General features: G+C 31.3%; 1 protein-coding gene across 3 annotated transcripts in view; it reads right to left on the bottom strand.

Annotated features, from left to right (window-relative positions):
* Positions 1-1,496, bottom strand: part of LOC120419488 (multiple C2 and transmembrane domain-containing protein) — a 105,926-nt gene extending 104,430 nt beyond the window's left edge. For all 3 annotated transcript variants that reach the window (XM_039582175.2, XM_039582176.2, XM_052709497.1), the window contains exon 1: positions 1,127-1,496. The gene's annotated coding sequence lies outside the window, so the exon portion shown is untranslated. The remainder of the gene's footprint in view (positions 1-1,126) is intronic.
* Positions 1,497-19,493: the final 17,997 nt, after the last annotated feature.

Genomic DNA, 19,493 nt, shown 5'->3' with positions numbered 1-19,493 from the left:
GCACAGATACTTATTATTGCCTGAGGTATCTCTTGAGATTTTCCAAAATTTAAAATTTTACTTGTCACCCTAATGTACAGCTGTAAAAAATGTGTGGAGACTTGTATGGGTGAACGAATTGCACAAAATGGCTTCTTTGGTCATAGTTTGACCCAAATAAAAAAAAACTACTAAAAAATACACTTAAAAATGTTTGGTTTAAATGCACTAAACAATCTTTTATTGAAAATTTTGATTGTACTATATTATAATGATATATCAATTTTGCTGAAATTAATTCGCATAAATTTTTTTTTAACCCTGTACTGCCCAATTTTTTTTCATAAATTTTTATTTTCCGTGTACAGGAGGTCATTTTGAGCAACTTTTGTTCTACAAAAAACTTTACTTCTCTTGTGATATGTGTTTCTTATTAATTTTTAATATTTTACTTTGCAATTATCTTGTTTAATTTATGTTTGTTTTTGGTAGTATTTGGGCTATTTTACCACCTCCTTTTATTACAATTTGCCTATCTAATTTTTCATGTTTTTACAGTCACTTTTTCGATTTTTTGCCTGTTTTTCATATTTTCTGCTATAAAATTTCACCATTATCATTCAAATTGTAAAAAAATGTGTAGAGGAATTATCTGGGATACCAGAAAAAATAATGCATATTTCTTTTTTACTTGAAATATAGGAAATGTTAGTAAAAATACAGACAAAGTTGACTCCTAAAAACATTTTTAAAACAAGATAAACTTCAAACCCATAAAATTTCTAAAATTTTAAGAGTCCTTCTTTCAAATGCTTTTTAAAGATGAATAATTGATTGAAAAAAATATTTTTGGCGATTTTTAAATCGAAACGTTGTCTAAAGGCGGGGTTGGGTTGTAGAGGGTTAACTAATCGAAACAAATAAAGCTTTATTTTTAATAATTGTATTAACATGGTTTTAAAATTTTGATGTAATAAGTATTGTTCATTAAGTGTATGGATATTATTTTAATGCTTTACTTAATTTTTTATGTGCTTTAAAAAATGTTTAAAAAATAAATCATAACATGACTTCCACCCACACCGTGACCCGTAACATCAGGATATCAATATCCACCGGTGGCCACACACTGGTTTCCCACACACACCTACTGGTTGCTTAAGGCAGGCCCACGTTTCGCAGGCGGCAATAATGACGATCCCTCCGGTTCCGTTTGGCAGCCACCTGCTGCGGTGGTGGCTTTGGCAGCGTTGACGTTGACGATGTCTGTTGAAACTGCCGTCGACGGCTGCAGCAAAATCATCGCGTTTGGTCTGCCAACTCTGGAGAAGGTGGTCCCGGTTTTTGGGCAATTTCTCCGCTCTAGGCTCTAGGACCTGGCCCCCTCCGGGAAACTTGTTACATTATTATCCCTTTTTACTTTTGAGGAGGGGGCTTGCAGAATTTATTCACGGTTGTGATTTTTCCTTTTTACTCTTCTTGACTTTTGCTTCTTTCTTTTTCAGGTAGTCACGATGTCTGCACTTGTTTGGTTCTTTCAACACCGTTTTCTGCAACAACTTGTTAGCTAGGAACACGTTTCACGAAGAAACGACTGCCGTGACTCGTGACTGAAGGATCTGTAAGAGAAGGATAGACGGGAAAAAATACTCAAGTTAGTGCCACATTTACTGCCACTTGAAGCTTCAGCACGATCGCGTGTTGCTGGTTTGAAAAATGAAGCAAATAATGGAAAATAATGGCACCTGATGAATGTTTACTCAATAAATCAAATAATTGTGCTGAAGCTGAATTCCCAAAATTATACATTTTCAGCCGATCCAATCAAAATGACATCATCCCCACACGTGTCCTGCCATTTTTATGTACGAAACACACTAACGATCAGAATGTCCTTCCAATAAGGAACCTCCTCCCCGCCCAGAAACCGCAAATTTATGGTTCCGCTCGGTCACGGATGCTAACTTCTGAGAGAAAAGCTACACAAATCAAATGGCGACCTGCCCAACACTGGATGGCTGGAAGGCTGTTTCGATTGCAATAAGAGAGAAAGGTCAAATGGTTGATGGCTGTCTGTTATGTCTTGTTTTTTTTTTTTTTTTTTTTTGTGGAGAAGATGGGCAGAATTGTTATGTTTTTTTGGTAAAAAGGAGATTTGATTTGAATTCAAAGCTGTACCTTCAAATTCTTTTAATGCTTTTTTATTATCAGGGTTGACAAATTTTGATTTAATTTTGTTTTGAAAATGATCTGTGTTTAACTGGAATTTTCTTGCTCTATGAAGATACATTGTATCTTTTAGGTGTACACAGCAAACAAAGTTGAATTTTGTAATGTGGAAAATTTGGTTGGTTGAATTTTGGATATTTTCCAACTGATGTTCAAATTTTATTGTTACGTGAATTATACAATCGCTAAGGTTGTTAATTAAGTTTCTACTAAAATCAATGTTTTTATTTAGTTAACGAAGTTTTTAATCTTGTTAATATAAATTTTAGGTAGAAAAAAGTCACAATTTTTCGTGAAATTTGTTAAAACTAGTTTTGTTTATTAAATTATCGATTCAAATTGAATTTTAAATTGAATTTGAAGCACAAATCAAATGTTTTCATATTTTATATGAATCTTGTTCTACTGAAAATGCCTTTAAATTTGAAGTTTTTTTAAATTATAATTCAAAAATGCATAATATTATTATTTACAAACTTATTTTACCCTATCCTAGTGGAAAATTTTTCGAAGATTATGAAAATGCGTTCCGATTTCAAATTCGAAATCATGTTCATTGAGGAAATCAGGACACTTTGAGAAAATTAAAATAATGCAATTCGTAGACAATTTTCTAAATCTTAGTTAACTAACTATTTAAACTTTTCAATATTTTATGAAAACTTCTTCTTGATTTACTTATAATACTTCTCTACCATGGTCAGTATGATTCCATAGCATTCCGTACGTAATAAATTTGTACTCTTCATTTTGCGGAATTCTCTGAGATTTCGGTCATTCGATTTTTTGTAATTTTAATCCGGCTGAAACTTTTTTGGTGCCTTCGGTATGCCCAAAGAAGCCATTTTGCATCATTAGTTCGTTCATATAATTTTCCATACAAATTTGGCAGCTGTCCATACAAAAATGATTAGTGAAAATTCAAAAATCTGTATGTTTTGAAGGAATTTTTTGATCGATTTGGTGTCTTCGGCAAAATTGTAGGTATGGATATGGACTACACTGAAAAAAACGATACACAGTAAAAAAAAATGGTGATTTTTAATTTCACTTTTTGTCACTTAAACTTGATTTGCAAAAAAACACTATTTTTTTATATGTTTTAGAGTACATCAAATGCAAACTTTTCTGAAATTTCCAGAATGGGCAAAAAATCTTTGAGCGAGTTATGATTTTTTGAATCAATACAAATTTTTTCAAAAAATCGAAATATTAGTCGCAAAAAATTTTCAACTTAAGTTTTCGATGTAAAATCGAATTTGCAATCAAAAAGTACTCCAGTGAAATTTTGATAAAGTGCACCGTTTTCAAGTTATAGCCATTTTTACGTTTTTTTTTTGAAAATAGTCGAAGTTATTGATCTTTTAAAAAATAGTGCCCATGTTAGCCCACCTTTGAGAAAATATTTTTGAAAAGCTGAGAAAATTCTCTATATATTGCTTTTCTGAACTTTGAGGATACGACCCTTAGTTGCTGAGATAATGCCATGCAAAGGTTAAAAAACAGGAAAATTTATGTTTTCTAAGTTTCATCCAAACAACCGATCATTTTCTAATGTCGATATCTCAGCAACTAATGGTCCGATTTACAATGTTAAAATATAAATCATTCGTGAAATTTTCCGATCTTTTCGAAAACAAAATTAAAAAAAAACTAAAATCAAGACTAACATTTCAAAAGGGCGTAATATTAAATGTTTGGCCATTTTCAAATGTTAGTATTGATTTTAATTTTTGGAAAATTTTGTTTTCGAAAAGATCGGAAAATTTCACGAATGTTACATGTTTTAACATTGAAAATCGGACCATTAATTTCTGAGATATCGTCATTAGAAAATGGTGGGTTGTTTTGGTGAGATTAAGAAAACTTCAATTTTCGTGTTTCTTTTTCTTAAGGCGGCTCTATCTCAGCAACCCGAGGTCCAATCTTCAATGTCTCGTTGACAATTTTATAGCAAATTTTTTGAACTTTTTAAACAAAAATACTGTTAGAAATAATCACTCATGGTCACTATTGTTAAAATCGAAAAACTGCAAATATTTCGCTAAAATCGAACTTTCGGTGGCTATATCTTGAAAACGGAGCCCTTTATCAAAAAATCTGTGTTGTACTTTTCGATTGCAAATTTAATTTTGCATTAAAAAATAATTTCAAATTTGTTTTTGCATGAAACTTCGTTTTTTTTTCCAAAAATCACTATTTTTTTTCAAAAATTCATAACTTGGCGGCAGATTTTTTGACCATTTTTCTCTATTAATCAAAAGTTGCGGATTTTTGTCCCCTAAAACATATAAAAAAATCTCGAAAATAAAAAAATACGTATTTTGGGAAATTGATTTTCAGTGAAAAAAAAATGATTAAAAACTCTGCAATTTTTTTCCGTGTACCTATTTTTTTCTCAAAAGTCCTCAACAATACCTACAACTTTGCCGAAGACACCAAATTGATCAGAAAATTCACTCAAAAGTTACAGTTGTTTGAATATTTACATACCATTTTTGTATGGACAGCCGCCAAAATTGTATGGAGACTTGTATGGGTGAACCAATGACGCAAAATAGCTTATTCGGTCATATGTAAGGCCCCCACAAAGTTTAAGCCTGATCAAAACATACAAAAAAATAAAAATGGTCGAAATCGGCCGATTTCGTAGAGAGTTGCTCATCAATAAAATATTGTTCAAATAAACATAAACGATTCAGAAAGCAAAAGGATAAAAACACATCTTCAATTTAGTTTTTATACTATTCCTGGTTGTTAGACTTTGCATTTGTTTCTCATAAGAATAAACGATTTCTTTCAGAAGTGAACCTCGAAGCTGAATAAGATTGATATGTTAAGCAGACTGGAATAATTTACCTGCGAGTTTTGTAATCACCCGCATATTTCATGTCAGGGATGTTAACTTTTAGTTGTACTTGTTTTGCAAAATATAGTTTGCACTATTATTATATAATACTTTAAATAAATTGTTTAAACACAATCCTCAAAATAATTTTGCTATTTTTTATAATTCGGAAAAAAAATATTTGAGTCTATTTTTAACACTTTCTTCTTATCTGTGCCATTACGTCACCATAACGACCAAAACAACCAAACTGGGAAAAGTCACCACCACCAAACCGGGAAGAAGAGGGAAAACAGCAAATTTTAATTACCATCCAGCAGTGGCAAACATTATTCGTCTGTCGGTCGTTGTTATTCGCTTTTTTTTCCTCATCACAAATGGCACCACGCCAACTTGGATCGCGAGCAGCCAGACCAACCGGGGAAGCATTTTTCGGTCAATTGTCTTCCCGAGCCGCTGCCATTTAAAAATCGATGCCAGCTCTCAGATTTACACGACACTTTTAGTGAGAGTCGTTTTGCAGGTGGTTTCTGGCGGCGATTTTGAATTGCAAATTAATTATTGATTGCTGATTTTTGTTAAAAATCATCCAAAATGTTCAGCAATCTTTAATTTTTTTAAGTTGATTGAAATTTAATAAAAAAAACATCGCTTTCAAGATTTCAAGGTAAAAAACAATATAAGCAACACCGTTCTCTAATGTCACAACAACAAAAAATTGTCACAGCATTGAGTGACGGATGTTTGAAAAAGTGACACACATACACATACCTATCAGCACGTGGCACGTTTTTCACAGTCTCGTCTAGATGGTGATATTTTCTCAATTTGCTTTTTTTGTGCCTGGGCGTTTCGGCTCTCTTTAATTGAGTTTGAAATTTATTAGCTTCGATGTGTCAGCCAGAAAGGGCAATTTGTAGCGCTAAATTGGGAACGTATTGTTGTTGTTTTTGTATAGGTCTGAGCTATTTTGTGTAGAAAATCAATTTCTTTTAAAGAGTATGGCAAAATTGTATGAAAAGAAAAATCGAATAAAAAATCATAAAAAAAATCCTAAAAAAAAATAAACAATCAATCGTTATCTGTCTAGAAAAAGTTTTGACAACCTTCTGAATCTAATTTCATTTTAATTAGCTTCAATGATATATTGACAGCAACAACTCAATCGTTATCAAACTAAACCCAAACATCAAATCAAAGCACAAACACAAACAATACGTCGGAGCACACGTTCTGCTCAACCAATACCATCCCACGCTGGCATGGCAGTTAAAGATCGAACCAAACTTTGTTTATTTTCGTTCGATTGTTGGTCTCGTCCGCGTGAAATGTTCCAATCGTTGTACTTCCCAGCGAGAACTGGGAAGATGATGGGGCGTGTAGAGGGCATGAATATGTAATTTATTTGTCCCACTATTACGGGTGAATCAATGCCACGATATGGTGGCTCACAAACACATTGAAAGTAGCGCACCACAGTCTGTGAGCAGCTGGATTTGTTTGGTGCTGAACCGGTTTGCGGAATTTAATAGATTTGTATGGAATTTATTCTTATAGAAGCAAGTTCAGGAGATAATTTCTAAGGGGTTTTGTCCAAATAATATTTCAAAATCAAATCAAATTATTCGTATTGCCTTGGCGTTCTCGATTGTGAGATTCCTACTCGAAACTAGGTGTCCGAAGGCTTGATTGTTGAGGCAATTGCAAATCTCTTTTTACACCTTAGCTTCCATCCACCCCTGGATTCGAACTGACGACCTTTGGATTATTAGTCCAACTGCCTACCAGCGACTCCACCGAGGCAGGACCCAGGGAGACGACTCCTACACCTGGACTGAGCTATCAACCTAAACTCTAGGTTAGACCGGGGCAACATTTACTTCCCCATCCGACGGAAGGCGTGATCAGACTAATCTCGTCTCGAAAAATGCCACCGGGACCTTCTGGGATCGAATCCAAGCCGACTGGGTGAATCTTTATTTTATTGTAATTTTGAGACTAAAGCTTTGCAATGTGACATGTCGTCGCCATCGTGCTAACTTGTCGTACGTGCATTTTGGGCCAAATTGAGTTAAGATCGCCATTTTGTGCAGCTCACAATGCCTCACCTTTTGACCTTCACAGATTCCCAAAATTCGATTTCAATCCTGAGCTATTCAACAAAAACCGAAAAAACGCAGTGCATTTTTGTCACTTTACATATGAAAGTAGTTTCAATCTTGTCGTGCTATCTTGTCACTCCATGAAAATTGATGTAAGTGCGACAAAAGGCCAAAGGGATTTCAGGCCAGGAAAATCAGGATGCGTTTGTCGCACGTACAAGCTAGACTACCGTAAACATTTGTAATTATAACTCGGGACTCCAGCAACCAACTTCAACCAAACTTTGGGACAATGCACAGAATGGTGAGCCAAACAAAACGTGGTTGTTATTGTTTACATTGCGTGCTCTCGTTTTTGAATATTCAAGGTCAAACATTAAAACGCGTTTTTCTCGGAACGTCAAAATGGCGGGTGCGACAAGATAGCACGACGACGTCGATGTGACAGATTTAGCTAAAGGCGTCATCCATAAAGTATGTCACGCTAAAATCGGCCAAAATTAACCCCCCCCCCCTCCCCCCCTATGTCCCACTTTGTCACCTCGACCTCAAAAAATACGTCACGTTTTGTCAGACACCCTGTCCCCCACCATTTTGTTTTTTTTAATTTTAAATTTCAACATTATTTATAGAAAGGTTATTTTTAAATTCGGATTTCAATCTAGAAAGTTTCATAGGTTGCGTTTGTATTTTTTTATTTTGTCAAATGTTTTGGTGATAGAAATCTCCATCAATGTTTTTTCCACAAATCTGTTGATTTATGCAAATTAAATCTATCATCAAAAACTCTGTTTCTTAAAGCTTTGAATTGGGTTTGTTTTATGAGTAATGTTTATCAAACATTAAACTTTGTTAACTTTAATTTCAGACTGAATTTTCAGTATTCAAGAAAAAGTCTAGCGTGACGTCACAGTCTCACGTACCCCCTTCTCCCCCTTTTCACACTTTGTCACACTTGCGACAACCCCCTCTTCCCTCCTCCCTCCTTAGAGCGTTACGTACTTTATGGATGACGCAAAAGAATAAATTCATAAAAGTGTGTTAGTCTGATTTTTGTTATAAGAATATATGCCTCTGATCGTGAAAGTGGGAGAGTGACAAAAAATAATTCTAATTCTAACAAAAAGCATTACATTACTGCAATTGATTTTTGACAAAATTTCAATAAATTTATGAAAATTATTATTTTTCTAAAGTTTTATGACTTTACTGATCCGTGTTACAAAAAAGGTTTATAAAAAGCGTCTCTACTGCCCAAGTCATTTGGAGAAACTTTTGTTCAACGAAAAACATTCCTTCTCTTGTTTTATGTTTATATTTGTTTCTGATAGTATGTGGCTCCTATTATTATCTTTTGTCCATTTTGTTTTTTTAATGTTCTCACAGCCCCTTTTTAATATTTTTGCATGTTTTTCACAATTTTTACTATAGAATGAAGACATTATCATTTAAATTGTTTAAAAATGCTTAGAGGCATAATCTGAGACAATACAAAAATTACTGCATACTTATTTTTACATGTAATAAAGAAAATATTAGTTAAAAACAAAGTTGACTCAAAAAAATAAATAACGTGTTTTAAAACATTGGCAGAGTATCATAAAACAAGTCACACGACAATTTTCTTAAATTTTAAGATTTCTGGAGTTTTTTTTTAAAGGTCTAAAAACTTTTTTAAAACTCCAGACTCAAGACGGTTTGAAAAACATCCAAAACGCAAAAACTGGAAATTTGGTTTATTGGACCTTTAAAAAAAACTCCATAGTTCTTCTTTCCAATGCTTTCAAAGATCGGAAATTTGTTGAAAAATATTATTTTGACGTAGTTTTAGATCGAAGCCCGCCTAGAGGCGGGGTTATGTTGTACAGGGTTAAATCATTTTTAAAGTTTTTTCCTTGCAAAAATTTCATTTTTAGGCTTTTTTTGCACTCTGATCTTTCGCGACAATTTTGAAGGGAGGGCCGAACAAACACTTGAAATTATTTGGCATAACGAGCAATTCTTGAGCTTGATTCAAAATTCAAGTGGTTTTTCTTGAAAAAATGTTTGTTAAGGGTACATGGTTCTTTTTCAGCTTTCTTAATTAAGTTTTATTATTTTTTAGTTTTTTTTTTATAGTTTCAGACCAATTATAAAAAAATCTAATCTTTTTGAGCTAGTTTGTAAGATTAAACCGATTAAAATATTAATAAACACTATTTTCTACCTAAAATTAACCCTCAAATGACTTTAATTGAAATCTTTCAATTTCATCAAATATATTGCATAAAAGATAATTAATTTAATTTTTTTCGGAGTACATTTTCAATTTTTTTGAAAAATTATAATTTTTATTAAATCCGTGCTTTTGTGGAAAAAAATGTCCATAGAGCAATTTTCTCCACCAAAAATTTGCTCGAACTTTTGAGCCATACAAAAGTATGGACAAAAACTTTGACACCGAAAGTCACATTTCAAAATGGTAAAATATACAATATTACAGCCTTTTGAAATGTTAGAATGTTGATTCAAAAATTTCAATTTTTTTTTCGAATTGATCAGAGAATTTTGAAAATGTTTAATTTTTTAACATTGATCATTGAACCATTTATTTCTAAAATATTGGTACAAGTAAAAAATCAGGTATGGACAGGCATGTCAACTATTTTAAAAAATCAAAAAAAAGTTATTTTTAAGTTCAAATTCAACTTTAAGTGGCTATATTTTGAAAACGATGCACTTTATCAAAAATCGGATGAGTACAATTCGATTTCAAATTTGATTTACATCAAAGCCTCAAGCAAAAAAAGTCGAGTAAAATTTCTATTTTTCCAAGGGTTTCCAGCAAGGCCTCAGACTGGCAAGTAATTAATAATTACTTTGATTTTAAGCTGGTAATTACGTAATTCATTAATTACTTAGTAATTCATTGTTTATAGAGTAATTTATAGTAATTATTTGGTAATTCAAGTAATTTTGAGTAATTAAAGTAATCTTTTTTATATTGTACTTCTTCAACGAAACTTTTTGATTTTTTTTATAATATCTATTAGAACAGGATTTCTTTTTCATTTCAAATAAGAGTGTCACACATAGATTGAAAAAAGGCTGGTTCTGTATGTAGAAGGCCTTATTCACCATTGTTCTCTCCTAAAACTTTCCAAAAATTTATTTTCAACATGTTGTTTAGCGAAGCTGATTAACAACAAAAGGCAACGCCATTATGTATTACCCAGTGAAACATGTTTCATGAATCCAAAATCTATTTATTTTTATTAAATAATTGTAAAAATCCAGAATTTTTTCTTTTTTTTTCTTTTTTTCATATGTTTTTGGGCTCAATGAAAAAAAAGTCGAGAAATATGATTTTTTTTTGCAAGGACTACATTAGAGTTGGTTATTTTTTTCTATGTTTTTCCTTCTAATAGACAGTCAAAATTATTTGAAGTTTTTGTGGATCAAATATTTAAAACCAAAATTTACCTAATTATCATTGATGAAATCAAAGGTTTCAAGTGAAAGCCATTTAAAAATCAATCAAAATTAAAATAAGTTTTTTTATATGTATTTTTCAGCTAACTACAGCAGTTGCAGTCCTGTAATATCTCTTTTTTAAGAGCTGAACTATTTTCTTGAAACATTTCCAAGCATTTATGAGACAAATGTTTCATTGTAAAAATCAAACTCAGTGAAATAAGAATTGACTAATCAGATGGCGAAATTATATCCAATGTAAATGAAAAATTTCACATTATCCGTATTTTTGGTAACGGATATTTTTTTAATATACTTGAGAAAAAAAAACAACCGAAATAATGTCAAACCAATGTTCGAAAAACATTTTTAAACATAATGATATTTTGAAGAATTTCACAGTTTTCATAAAGAGCCGCTGCAAATATTTTTCAAAGTTTATGTTTGGCTCGAAAATCTGGAGGTCATTTTTCAAACAACTTTAAACAACAATATTTCAATGGCATTCGACTTGCCAAGTTTCAGCACCCTCTAGTGGGAGAAAATTTTCAATGTGTAAACATGAAACTATTGTGAAATATTCTGCTATTTTCAATAAAAATTATATAAAAAAATCACCAGATTGGCACAAAAAATAATAAATAAAAAAGCATAATTTAAGACTTTGAACAAAAAAATACTGTTTGTACTTTGCTTGATATTGAGTGTTTTTATTTTATTACATTAAATTTATTTTTGAAAGAGCTATCGAATGAGCTATTTATAAATATTCAAGATAAGAACCGTAGAAATAAATTCTTAAATCTATTAAATATTAAATAATATACTTTTTCATCATAGTAAAAATTAATAAAGTAATTAATGTAATTAATTAATTTGGACCAGTAATTTGAGAAATTTATTGGCAGACTGGCAAGTAATGAACGCTTCTGGAAACCCTTGTATTTTTCCAAAAAAAAATCCATTTCCATTTTTGTCCATGCTTTACCACGGCTCAAAAAAAAATACAAAAAATTATAAAATGGATTTTGGGATTTTTTTTTTTGTAAAAATTATATTTTTTCCGTGAGCTTTTTTTTGTGAATAGTTATCATCAATACCTACAACTTTTCCGAAGACACCAAACCGATCAGAAAATTCCTTCAAAAAATAAACATTTTCAAATATTAACATCTGCCAAAATTGTAAGGAGCTTAAATGGAGCTTTTTTTGTTTATGAAAAAACATTTCAAGGCATTATGAATACTGTTTAGAAAATCTAGCTGAAAAAATGACATAACAACTATTGTAATATGGATTGAAATTCAAAAAACACAACATTATTTTTGTATTTTTTTGTTTCATATTTAGTCGTCACCCTGCCAAACCTAATTCGCTCGCGTCAGCCAAATCAATATTCCTGTGTTTTTATACTGTTTTTCTTCTCTTCTCTTCTCGTCTGTGTCATCCCTTAGTGTTGTAGTCTTGTATTGCTGGAACGCGCAAAAATAGCCCTCCCCATTTCTGTGTGTGATCGGGCCTGCATGCAAGGATGCCTCTTTCGGCGGGCCAGAGCCCAGGATAAACTGGCCAAATCCGGCGGCGTCGTCGGCAGCATTGCAGGCTGGCGCCAAAGGGCAATTACTCTGGCGACAAAAGTCGGACGATTAAGGCGTCGGAAAAATGGAGGGAAATTTTTATAGCGTGCCTCCCGGCTTTGTGCGTGTATGAATTTTAAAGTTGTGTTTTGATTTCTGAAGAACACAAGCAATTAGCAGGGTTTGATGAGATATGTTGGACGTAATTTTTAATTTTTAAATTAAATCTGAAATTTGTAATTCTCATAAACAGCATTCAAATAATTATTGTAAAACTCGACAAAAATAGAACAAAACCACAAGAAAGCTTAACCCCCCACTGGTATCCAGGAAAAATGAGGCAAAAGTGCGTGACTGGAACTTCCATTACCCTCCTGAACCCGGTCACGGTGCTCGGAACTTCCCTCTTCTGGGCCACACGTACGAACGTTGGGAAAGAGGCGCTAAGTGCCTTTAGCCATAATTACTCACAGGAAGGTGACTGACGTGTGCCGTATGGTCGTGAGTATGTGTGTCGAGTGCCATTGATTTTTCCAAGTGAGGAAACTTCAAGAGTCAAGCATAATCAGTCAGCCTGGTGGGTGGGTTGGTTGTTTGTTTTGCCCCTTCAGCTTGTTTGGGAATGAGGTGGGGAAAATTTCTCGGTCACGAAAAGTTTCCTACAGATCGTGACCAGCACGAGCGAAGAGTTATTAAACCGGGCAGTAGACCACGTGCCGGTCATTGGCGATACTGGCAAAAGGGAGGCAATGATATGTGGAAGTAGAGGAAAATAATTAAAAAAGGTTGTTTTTGTGATTGATTGTTAAGACGATTTGAAATTTAATGGATTGAAATATAAAAATAATGGGAGCGGATTTTCTTGATGGTTCTTCATTTAGGAGAAATTCTCGTATGCTTGGCGTGCTAAGGATTTGATCCAATTTCCTTGAGAACCCAGAGTTTATTAAAGAACGGACAACTCAAATCGAAAGTATCAATCGAAGCATGATATCTTTCAAACGGACTAACTATTGAAACTTGCAAAACGTGACAAAAGATATAATCCTTAAAAAAATCAAATTAATTAATCTTCTAAATTTCGAAACAAAATATATGGGTAATTCTCTACCAACTCACACGAAATCGGGAAAAGTTGCCCCGACCCCTCTTCGATTTGCGTGAAACTTTGTCCTAAGGGGTAACTTTTGTCCCTGATCACGAAACCGAGGTCCGTTTTTTGATATCTCGTGACGGAGGGGCGGTACGACCCCTTCCATTTTTGAACATGCGAAAAAAGAGGTGTTTTTCAACAATTTGCAGCCTGAAACGGTGATGAGATAGAAATTTGGTGTCAAAGAGACTTTTATGTAAAATCCGGTTGAAAATGAAAAATACGTTTATTCGGAATTCTGAGTACGCCATCAAATCGGGCGCCCGATTTGATGGCGTACTCAGAATTCCGAATAAACGTATTTTTCATCGAAAAAAACACTAAAAAAGTTTTAAAAATTCTCCCATTTTCCGTTACTCGACTGTAAAAAATTTTGGAACATGTTATTTTATGGGAAATTTAATGTACTTTTCGAATCTACATTGTCCCAGAAGGGTCATTTTTTCATTTAGAACAAAATGTTTCATTTTAAAATTTCGTGTTTTTTCTAACTTTGCAGGGTTATTTTTTAGAGTGTAACAATGTTCTACAAAGTTGTAGAGCAGACAATTACAAAAATTTTGATATATAGACATAAGGGGTTTGCTCATAAACATCACGAGTTATCGCGATTTTACGAAAAAAAGTTTTGAAAAAGTTACTTTTTGCGTTTCTCTTTGTTTCGTCGTCCGTGTCTGTTGCGGGTGACCATGAATGGCCATGATCGATGACGACCAACTTTTTCAAAACTTTTTTTCGTAAAATCGCGATACCTCGTGATGTTTATAAGCAAACCCCTTATGTCTATATATCAAAATTTTTGTAATTGTCTGCTCTACAACTTTGTAGAACATTGTTACACTTTAAAAAATAACCCTGCAAAGTTAGAAAAACACGAAATTTTAAAATGAAAATTTTTGTTCTAAATGAAAAAATGACCCTTCTGGGACAATGTAGATTCGAAAAGTACATTAAATTTCCCATAAAATAACATGTTCCAAATTTTTTTAAAGTCGAGTAACGGAAAATGGGAGAATTTTTAAAACTTTTTTAGTGTTTTTTTCGATGAAAAATACGTTTATTCGGAATTCTGAGTACGCCATCAAATCGGGCGTCTAATTTTACATAAAAGTCCCTTTGACACCAAATTTCTATCTCATCACCGTTTCAGGCTGCAAATTATTGAAAAACACCTCTTTTTTCACATGTTCAAAAATGGAAGGGGTCGTACCGCCCCTCCGTCACGAGATATCAAAAAACGGACCTCGGTTTCGTGATCAGGGACAAAAGTTACCCCTTAGGACAAAGTTTCACGCAAATCGAAGAGGGGTGGGGGCAACTGCTGTGTGAGTTGGCGGAGAATTACCCATATCATAAATTGCTTTATATGTTGTTACGGTTATGCTTCTATCAAAAGTGTGCAAAATATGCATTTATTAAGATAAAAAAAGTAAAAAGCCTAAAAGTTCCTCAATAGAAATTATTCGATTGAATTATTCGATTTTAGAAAGATTCAAAAATTGAATTATCGCCAATAGAATTATCGAAATAACGATACCGATAACGATATATTAGCGTTAACGTCCCGAAGATAACGATAACGATTATCGTTATCGTTAGACGATAATTTTTTCGATTAACAACCTTAAAATGAATGTCTCATTTTTCTGCTTTATTATTATTAATTATGAAAACCGTGAATTTTATAAAGTTTTGATGGTTTTCATTATTTTCAAAAGTGTCCAATTATTGCCAGTGTCCTTAATTATCCTTTGTTTAGAGTAAATTGTTCGTACATTTAATCTTACAGAACAAATTCAACTGACATAAATTAAAAAAAAATATTGCATCGGCCTGATCAAAATCAATAAAAAAAATAATTTGTGTGACAAATAATCTTACAAAATTCAAAAGGACAAAAAAATTGTTTAATCTTTTTAAATATTTCTTAATTCTTTAAAAGAATGATAATAATAAGTGAAATATATTTTCAACGGGAAAAATATTTTTCAAACCCTGGGAATTTCCGAGATCCCGGAAATTTTTTTGAACAGTCATAAAATCTTTGTTTTCATTAAATTTGTTATGTTTTTAAACCTTACAATCATAGAATTAGCTGAATACTGTTAATTGGTGATAATATTTACTTCAATCTGAACAAGAACAGCAGTTTTTAGGTAGTTTAGAAATATTAAAAATGTTTGTTTTTTTGTTTTTTGTTATGCTTTGGATTTTTAATGAATCATTATTTTTAATCCAATGTGATTCAAATTATGTCATATCAATAATCACAAAATTCTTATTAATATATTTCTTTGATTTTTTATATAAAATTACTACAAAAGCTGAACAAATTTCATTGAAACTGTAAAAAAACAGGAAACGACAACAAATAAAATGAATCCATCCAATGTAAAATTTTAGAAAAGCTTAGAATTTCATGTATTATATAAAACATATTTTACAAACTATCTTTAAGTCACTACTGCCAACTGGGGGAAATCGGGTCTGCAGTCTGATTTTTTAGAGCAATAAATTTGAAAATTTGTGTACTAATTGTTTTGTTAATTACAAAAATATCAGAACATTATGCTGTTTTAATTTGTTACTATTTTTTTACTATTTTTTTATTGCTCCAGATGCCGATGTTTGATGAAAAATAATAAAATATGATTTTTTCAAGTTCTAAATCATCATTAAATGTAAATATTTCAAAAATAAATAAAATTAAATGAAAAATATTTAAAGCGCTAGGCATTTTGTGGATCCGTATACTTAAATTTCAATAATTTTCCCTTATAAGCAAAATAAATGTTGATACATGCCAAATACAAATTTGATAATGCTTCAAAAATGTTATCGATTCCTTAGTATTCAACTGCTCATCTATTTCCACAACCAAATCTGAGTTTCCTGACCAAAAAAATGATTTTTTTTCAATTTCGGGAATTCCCGGGATTCGGGAATTCCCGGTTTAGGGAAAATCCCGAGATTTTTGTCCCGGGAATTCCCGGGTTAGACGTACTAACATCAAGTCTTTTAAAAAACAATTTGATGAAATTGAAAATATTTATATTAATATTATAATATTTTTGATAATTTTTTTTTTGCATTTTTCGAATCTGTAAACCAAATATTTTAACAGTTTTCCTTAAAAAGCCAAATTGATGTGTGCCAAATTAAAATTTTAATGCTTTGTTGTGGCCTGAACCACAACACGCCCTTTTTCCCATATTTACCATCTCTGTTTGGCGATATAAGACAATAAAACTTATGTACGTCAACAGGTAAACGCAATGACTAAATCTAAGAGATAAAATGAAGTCGATAGGTAGTCAATTATAATACTAGGGAGGTAGTTGATCTACTGACATGGAAATACTTAATAAAGGTGAGCTCGTCCTTGGACGAGCAGAGTTGAAGTACAACGGAACAAGTGTACATTGTTTTATATTAAAGAAAGTCCGCGATAATAAATATTTAACATTTGGTGTCAGGAGTCAAAAATGTAGCTGAAGTAAAGTGATTAAAAAAAAGGATCATCGGCCAGGAACCCTGCAGTAAACACGGACACGATTGGTAACATATAATAAAAAATACTTTAACAAACATGGAAAATTGGTTGAAATTTGAACACATCGAACTATTTGACGGTTCGGTGCAAAAATTAAAATCCTTTATAGAAATTGTGGATCTTTTTCACGAAATCTATAAAACAAAAAATATAAATGAGAAACATTTCCTTACAGTGATTAAATACTGTAAACTTTCGGAAAATGTACAATATGAATTCAAAAACAAAAAAATTGATACTTGGGACCAACTTAAATCTTTTTTGCAAGATAGATTTAAACCAAGTTTAAAATTGATGTTGGAATTATTAGACGAAATGAATGCATCATCAATCAAACAAAATGAAACCTTAACTGATTTCATTGCTAGACTTAATTATATTCTGACAAAAATAAAAAACAATTGTGGCTCCGAATTTGAATTATTCCATCAGCATGCCATGGGTAAAGCTGTATGGAAAATAAAAGATTTGTTGTCCATCGACACAATTATTATTTTAGGCCAAGCGTCTACTTTAGACGAAATCCAAATTACTTTGGAAAAATTAAATTTAGGTGACAAAAAAATGTATGGTAAATTTCTACCATTAATTGACAGAGCAGGAAATTTAGAACAATCTACAGCTCAAAACAACGGAGTTCAATATTTTAAATTCAAAAACCATTTTCAACCATGTTTGAATTCTGGGAAAAAAAGTCCCCAAAACTTCAATCCCAGGTATAAGGGTAACAATTTTAATCCATTGCACAATAACAATAATGATGCAAAACAAGAAAATATTTATAGAATCCGACAACAAAATAACATGAATTACTTTCACAGTAAAAATAATTGGAAATATTTTGTTCCTAAAAGGGAAAACATTCATTATAAAGATACAAAAATTAACCCTTATTATAAGGGTAAAACTTTCGTTTCATTTTTTAAAAACAAAAGACCTTATTTTATAAACAATTACGATAACAACAATAATAATAATATGACCAATGGTAATTTTCAAAATAACAACTCTCGCAACAATGGTTATAATAACACAAATAATTGCCACAACTATAACACAAAATATAATCATTACTGGCAAAACAGTATGCCAAAAAATAAAAATTATTTAGCGAAAAACAATTCAAATGATGAAATCTCGTATATTCAAGCTGAAAATTTCAACAATCCAAATATCAGTGAAAACCTTTGTGACAATACTGAAAATCCAATTCTACATAAAAATCAAAAAACAGCAGAATATGAAAATTATGGGGAAATCAAAAATAATTCAAAAATTTTCGAGCTTAACGAAAAACATAATGAGCAAATTAAAATTATAAAAAATGAAGATAAAAAACAATGTCAAAAACTAGATTACCAACAAAACAAATTTAAAAATTATTTCATTGAAAACGAGAAAAATATTTTTTTAAATAAAAATGATCACTTCTACCAACAATTTATAGAATACTTAGATGATCTAAGTAATCAGTATTCTTACTGATAAACAAAAAAAACACACACACACAATCATGATAGACATATCTTAACCATCAATTATGTTGATAGCTGGCCAATATCAATTATCAATGAATGTTAAAGATTTACTCTACCTTGATCATAAGAACAAAACATTTTAAATCATATATATTTTTCCGGAGAATACATCTGATTTAGATATAAGTTCAGCAAAAGTATAATAAAAATTCTTTCTAGCAAAAATCTAAGAAAAGCATTCAGCGTGCACAAAAATGAACCAAAGCAAAATTTTTTGCTGAATACAAAATCATTTTCAAAACAAATTATTCGTAAAAAATAAAAATAAATGGTTCAGAACATATAACAGATTGAACAAAGAAAAATGCAATGCAAAAAGCTAAAAGTAAATCAATTCATTATACATAGTATACGAATATTACAAATAATTCAAAAACTAGCAAAATAGTTTCCTAATTTAAAATCATAGTATGTCGAAAAAAAAACAGGCGAGATATCAAAGATATCGAAATCAAACTTTTAACACTTCAAATTAAATCAATCTATATTGTAAATATGATTTAAGTTTGATTGATTTAATTTGGTTTGTAAAAATCAATTTCATATATTAATTTTAAAACATAAATTTAAAACCATCATATATTGAATAAATTTCTATTAAGAACACTGCAACATAATGTAATGTACTAATCAAAAAATTCACACAAGATTGATTCATATTTTCCACTTTCAAATCAGACACAAGAAATAATCTTAAAGTTAAAAAAGTTTTCAAACGAACAATATACATGGAAATATTTTCAAATAGGTTTACTAATTGCTGTCATAACACAAACATCATAATTTCACTTCATTTAGTATAATAACTAGTTTGACGTATTTTTTATAGCAATTTCTCTCATTTTACTTATTTTACTGTAAGTTAGTGCATAACAAAATAAGGAGATTACAAATTGTGACTTTATACTCAATAAACATGACTTGAATGATAGTATTAAAAAAGGAACAACAAACAATTTCGTAGATACTTATGAATATATAGATCCCTTAAAAATAACGTTACCAAAAATGTATAAAAAGGGAAAAATCAGTTATTATCCATGAAAATATAAACATTATAG

The sequence above is a fragment of the Culex pipiens genome, chromosome 3 (genome assembly GCF_016801865.2).
Source record: "Culex pipiens pallens isolate TS chromosome 3, TS_CPP_V2, whole genome shotgun sequence".
Taxonomy (NCBI): Eukaryota; Metazoa; Arthropoda; class Insecta; order Diptera; family Culicidae; genus Culex; species Culex pipiens.
This window is presented reverse-complemented; position numbering and strand designations above follow the sequence as displayed.